Below are 7,256 nucleotides of genomic sequence, written 5' to 3'. Positions count from 1 at the left end.
TGGGGGTTTTTAAGAGGAGGTTAGATGAACACCTTGCTGGGGTCGTTTGACCCCAGTACTCTTTCCTGCCATGGCAGGGGGTTGGACTAAATACTAGAAACTATGAAACTATGAAATTTGCTTTGAGTTTAAGAGCCCACCCACATTAAAATTAAAGATGTGTAATTGAGGATGAGAAACAGTATAATCTCTCTTACTTGTTACCATTTTGCTGACATTTTGGAATTCAGATCTATCCCTCATTACAAAATCTTGCAAACAATGTCACTTCCAGTTGAGCATTGCTCTCTGCTCATTTAGGCCTGTGAATAATATAGTAAAACTTGATCTAGTTTAACTTACTGGTATTTATCATTAGCTGACAGAATGTAACAGTATTCTATTGACAGACTCCTTGGGCTGGATCCCTTGCTTTTCTTAAATCTTATTTGTGTTTCTCCCAACAAGGTGAGCACATTTCAGAGCTGTGTTCAAGCAACTGCTGAGGAATACCTTAAGCATAATGGAATCCCAGGCTTTCATAGCAAACCTGTTTGGGATCGTCTAAAATGGAAATGATGCAGACTGATTCCTTGGGCAAGGGTGGGGGGCAGCGGGGGTCATGGATATGACAATATCCATTGTTATAATTTAAAATAGTCCTGAGGTGAAAAGCCACTTGCATCCCTCCATGCGTATAGCATGCTATACTGACTGACTGACCTGGCCAGATCTTTCTGACAGAGGGGAATTGTGGGGAGAGTTTAAATTTATTTCTCAGCAGCTCTCATTAAATAGATGCCACTACTTTTTCAAGAGAGGGACTGAAATATTTTAATACCAGCTGGTTTGACATATTTCATGTAAATCCATAATTTTGTGCAGTAATATAAGTTGCAATACACAGTTTTCTCTTAATAGGTGGATATTTATAACCTTGAATTAATGTTACTGGTATATTGATATAAAGTGTCAATATTCAGTTCATACATACTTTTTAATACCTGATTTCTGAAACCTAAAATACTTTGAATAAAACATTTTGCTCTGATAAACAGGATCACTAAGTCAAAGACTTGGAATATAGAATATTTCCTTAATATCTAAACTTGTATGAAGTAACAGAACCAGCCTGATTCACCTATTTTTATAAGTTCATTGCTAGTCAAATATCCCAAGACAATGTATTTTATTCCACAAATTTTAAGGATTTGTTTGTTGGCATATCTGTTTTAAACATATTTAAAAAAAAGTCTTCAGGATTTGATATTCCTGAAGGAAGCAAAATAAGACATTTTTAGAATAGACATTAAGCAAACAACATTGAGCCCAAGCAGAGTATGGCTATACTAGAATGGTAAAAGAACATTTGATTGTCTTGCTATCCATATATAGTTTTTTCTGGCCAGTAGATGGTGATGGTAGAACTGAATATTAGAATGGCACACATCTGTGTTAAAGAAACTTGTCCTTTGATTATCTTCATTCAGAAGAGAAGGAAAAAGCAGGATAGGAAAAAAGAAAACTGAAGCCTGTAAATGAAGTTTTCCGATAGAGTACACACAGAATTTTTGTACCAAAGTTGAGCTGTGGCTTTTATCTGCTTCAGAGATGCCTATACAGGTACCTGTATAGGGGAACAAATAATTGATTATAGAAAAGCACTATGAAAAGTGGATATATTGACTAGATTAGACCCCTTTCCTTCCCCCTCCCCTCTAAATGTGAATGTTGCTAGTATCACTAAGTTGATATGTCTTGTCAATATATTCAGTCAATTTATATGCTACAATATTTGATTTGCTTTTGTGGCATGGAGGGCATTTTAATTAGCACAGCTCCAAGAACTGCAGAATTAAAAGTGTGCAGAGTGTCTTGTGTGTCAGCATCCCTGTGCTGAAAAGTGGTGGTGGGGCACTTTGAACTACAGCCCATCGAATGAGTTAATTTAAAGCTCCATAATACTATTTTCCACCATGGGGACACTGATACACATGATGCTGGAGTTTTCTGGAGCACGGTAATTACCATGCTCCAACAGACTCGATTAATCAAATAATTAAAGCACATCAGAGCAGCCTCCCTGCAAATGTATAGAAGTTATAGTGTCTAGGACGACTCTAATGGGCCTTATCTGACTTACATGTGGCCTTTTTCCTTGACCAGACTTCACTAACATCTTTGACTGCTTATAATATACCACACAATGAAAGATAAATTGTTATGCCAAGGTTAATGGGTTACCTTTAATCACCACTAGGTAATATAGGTCAATTAGTGAGTTTGTGTCAATTAAGTCTAACCTGAAATTAATCTTTTCCCCTAGTCTAACATGGCCTGAGAGGCCAAGAAGTGATGGCCCTGATTTGAACTCCCTGGAAAAAAAAATTCAAAATGTTCAGCAAGAGTTCAAAATTCGATCATCTTACTGGAGCCCTGCTAGTAGTAGTGCAGTAGCAGTGATTCTGCCAAGTATCTGTTAGGTGAAGAGGAATTTGCTTTCCATTCTGCATTCATCTGCCCAACAGGTAGTTGAAGGGAGCAGGCAAGAGCAACCCACATTGAAAATGTAGTTGTCAATACAAAAAAAAATCCAGTAAGCTTGAAAACAATATGCAATCTGGGCTTTACAACTCAAAAAATCATAGCATTTAATCTCATTCCTCCCCCTGGCCCTGCCAAATCCTTAGCTCATCTTTTGTATTAATACTGCAATCACGGTATGCGAGAGTTCCTCTTTGGTTTTTTGTTGTTTTTTTCTTTTTTATTTGTTTGTTTGGGTTGGGGAGGTGAGGAGAGGTTGGCTGGTGGGTTGGCTGATGTGGCTTATAATGAGTGCTTTGCTGTGGTGCTCTTTGTCTGCAACATGTTTCTGTAGTTGCCGTTCCCATTACGATCGCGCCCTGTGCTTTTGTGCACTGTCTCCTGTTGGAGCGTACCAAAATCATCTTGTAAAAGTGGTAAAAATAGGGCTGGGGGTCAGTGCAGTCAAGGTCTTGGAATGTATCCCTATTTGTTACATTGTAAAGTGGGTTCCCTTTACATGAATTCGAGTTATGCACCATTTTCCAGGAATGCATGTACAGCATAAAGTGAGGGAAACCTATATTCTTAACATTGCTGTGGCCGCTGCTGCTGTTTTTGTAAGGGTAGGTTCCTATTGTATTCTCCAACACCAGAGCCCTAGGTATAGGAATATAAACAAGGGTGTCAGACTGTATTGAGTAAGGCCCAGGGAGCCCAAACAGTCTTTTTTCCCAAGAGAGATTGTGCGCACAACCACTGAGTGGTAAAAAAAAATTGCATCAGCTGAACTTTTGGAACTACCTGATGACCGTTTCTTTAATTTGATTCTGAACATGCTGTCCCCCTCTCTCTTTTTTTGTAGGTTTTCTCCAATCCCTCCAGTGTATCCTTTGGTCTCCCTGGTGTAACTCCTATTCTTTCTACACTTTATCCTAGTCTATCCTTCTAATCCTACTGCCATACCCCTATCAATGCCTCCCATCTATAATTATATTTTGTTGGTTTTTTTAAATCCATAAATAAACTAATTGGTGTCTACTGCCAGTCATCCTGATGGCTACTTCTGTCACCCTTCTCTATTTAGATGATAAACTTTGGGAGAGAGGACTGCCAATTCTGTGTATATACAATTGAACAAGTATCCTGATTTAAGCACCTTTTGAGTCTACTGCGGTAAAACAGTAATTTCACACGGGGAGTACATTCTAACCCTAACATTAATGCCATACATGTTCGAGAGACCAAGTAGCTGTCCATAGGGGGAAAATAATACATTTCTGTACTAACAGCGTCTAGCATATTGTGTTTTCTACAAGTCTACAAATAAGTCATAACCTAATAAAAGCATAGCTTTTGTTTGAGAACAGGAACTCTGTTTAAAAGGGTTCAGGAATTTTTCAGGTATTCAAAGAATAACAAATCTTAACTGCTGGTTTACAGTAAGTGTTTTACTCAAAGAATTATTTTAAACTTCTGTAGAGAGCAGAATACTCAATTAAGATATGTAGGCTCCCTGATTACAAGATGACATCATTTTAATATTAACACAGCCTATTACTAGACAGGCTGCATGGAGGAATTACTTCTGCCCTGAAATATTGGGATTGCACTTGCCTCCAAGACACCACAGTAGGAAATAATTCAGCCATGTGGGGTCTATAACAAGAACACAAGAAGTGCTATACTAGGTCATACCCAATGTTCCCTCTAGCTCAGTACCCTGTCTCCAGCAGCAGTAGGTGTGGATGCTTTAAAGGGAGAACAGTGAATCGGGTAGATCCAGAACAGTGGTGCTCAACTTTTTGGCCCTGCGGGCCAGATGAATGACATGGAGCCAGTCCACAGGCTGGATCCCATGTGAGGCTGGCACTTGGATTGGGCCACATGTTGCCTCAGCCCAGCCCAGCCCAAGGTGGCAGGGTCAGTCTCCCTGCCACCTCAGCCCTAGGCACAGGGCCATGCTATGCAGCCTGTGGGGCTCCCCCTGGGTCCAGAAATTTGGCAGCAGGAGAGCAGCAATTAACAGTTCACTGGTCCCATGCTACTAAATTTTTAGACCCATGAGGAGTCCTGGATGACACAAGTCCACAGGCTGGATCTGGCCTGTGCGCTGGGGGTTTCATAGTTGTTAGGGTTGGAAGGGACCTCAATAGATCAGCAGTCTGACCCCCTGCGCTGGGCAGGAAAGAGCACTGGGGTCATATGACCCCAGCCAGGTGCTTGTCCAGTCTCCTTTTAAAGACCCCCATGGTAAGGAAGAGCACCACCTCCACATCTGCAACCAGTATTGCTGAATAACACATCCCTATTCACTTTGTACAAACCCTTCTTGATTTTATAGCCCTCTATCATATTCCCACTCAGCCTTATCTTTTCCAAACAGAAAAGTCCTGTCTTTTTTAGTCTCCTGGTATGGCAACTGATCCTTCCCCCTGGTCACCTTGGTTGCCCTTCTCTATACCTTTTCTAATTCTACTACATCTTTTTTGAGATGCAAGACCAGAACTGCACACACAATTCAATATGGGCACATCCTGGATTTGTGTAGTGTCATATTGTCCATTTTGTTTTCAATTCCCTGCTTAATGATGCCCAATATTGTAAAAGCTTTTTTTGGTTGCTGCTGCACATGGAGCTAATGTTTTTAGAGAACTATCTGCAAACATTCAAAGATCTCTTTCCCTGGTTGTAACAGCTAGTTCAGAACCCAGTCCTGTGTATGTTTAATTGATGTTATTTCCCGCCCCCCAAACATCACTTTGCACTTGTTGACATTTGAAGTCCACCTGTCATTTTTTTTTTTGCCTATTTATTTAGCATTGTGAGATCTTTCTGCAGCTCCTCTCTCAGTTTGGGACTTGACTACCCAGAATAATTTAGTATTATCTGCAAACTTGAAGATTTCACTGTGCATTTTTTTAATGATACCTTTTTGCTTTGGATGGCCTGCTTAGCTCTTGTTAAACCACACAGGTATTCCCTCAGACTGCTTTGTTCCCTGTTTGATTTGTGGTATATATTTTACACTTTTTCCTCTCTAATATGGTGTTTGTAAGCGGTTTCCAGACTGCTTGCAGGCCTTTTATGTTTTTGACTGTTCCTTTTAATGTCTCCTAATTATCTTTCTCATTTACATGTACAACATTCCCAAAGTTGTATATTGGTCTGGTAGTACCCAGGACCGTCACTAATCATACAGTGAGTAGTCTAATATAGCGAAGGGCTTAGTCTGTGTGTCTGTCTGTCTGTAATGCTTTAGGGCAACTGTGCATGCACTGCCGAGAGGGCCGGCGGTGATTGGCTGCGGGGGCTCTGTTGCCTCAGGCAGGGGGGTGAGAGCCTCGCTGCTCTGCAGGAGGAGGAAGAGGCAGAGACGGAGGCGGGCAGGTAAGTTGGGGGGGAGGGAGGAGCTGCCACCACCACCACCTCCTCAGGTGAAGGGAAGCCCTGCAGCTCTGTGAGAGGAAGAGGGCAGGTGGGTGGGAGGAAGCCACTGCCATTGCCACTGCCACCACCACCGCCTCAGGCGGAGGGAAGCCCTGCTGTTCCACAGGAGGAGGTGGAGGCAGAAGCAGGCAGGTGAGCGGGCAGGGGGAGGGAGCCGCTACTGTGGCCACTGCCGCCTGAGGTGGAGGGAAGCCCTGCTGTTCCCTGGGAAGAGGCGGACGTGGGAGGGGACAGTCCTTGCACCAGAGGCTGGAGGAGGTGGCGGCGGCTGTGGAGGGAGTCTTTACATGGCCGGCCCCGAAGGGTGAGCGGGAGGCAAGAGAGGGGGCCATGTAAACACTCCCTGAAATCCGTCATTCTTGACTGGCAATTAGCTAGTAGAGAATAAAGCTGAACATGCATGGATGAACTAATCAGGCTCTGCAAACAGTACAGTTAAGGGGGGAAATGGTTAGAACAAAGAAACAGAATGATATTCCTATTATGGGAAATGATTATTTATAGCCAGTGCGCTCAGCTCTTAAGAATTACTGGGAATAAATTTATCTCTTGGTAACTATCCTGATTTAAGCAGTCCCATTTAAATGGAGTGTATTTGCTTAATTTATCTGTTATGCTCTGATGTTCAGTTGGAAGCCTAATGTTTTAAAATAAGGTAGTTTTATTTATTTATCTATTATTTATGTATTTTTTATGGAAAATTCTCATTAAAGAGAAGTAAGAAATCTTCAGAACTTGTATCATGGAGATTAATCCTAAAATAGAAGTGTTTATTTGCTGTAAATCATTAGGACAGCAGCAAATAGTGAGTTTCTTGTTTAGAATATTTATGACTTGGAAAGTTGTACAAATAAATAGTAAGATGTGAAGAATTATGGAAACCAGAAACACTGAAAGAACAAGCAGACGTTTGTTATGTGACATATATATATTCTACCTACTGGAGAACCACAGGGTTTTTTTGAAAAACTGAGGAAACTGGGAACAAACACACTAGGAACATAAAACATAATCAAGACTTGATTTTTTTTGTTTTTCTCGTCAGTGTAAAAAAATATATATATAAATAATTAACTACATGGTAACATTAATGACAAAGAAGCTTAATAATAAAAACTTATGTGATTATGTGAAAGAGAAAATTTAAGATTAGGGCAATGACTATCAACAATGGCTTCAGAGGACAACATGTTCTGCATCTCAGAAAGCTAAGAAGTTTCAGAACAAGAAGTTTTCCAATTTACTTCTCATCAAACACACCAAGGCATCTAGAGACTTAAGCAATGTTAATAATATCCATATTT

This window comes from Crocodylus porosus, unplaced genomic scaffold, assembly GCF_001723895.1.
Source record: "Crocodylus porosus isolate Cpor-Errol unplaced genomic scaffold, CroPor_comp1, whole genome shotgun sequence".
Lineage (NCBI taxonomy): Eukaryota > Metazoa > Chordata > Crocodylia > Crocodylidae > Crocodylus > Crocodylus porosus.
This window is presented reverse-complemented; position numbering follows the sequence as displayed.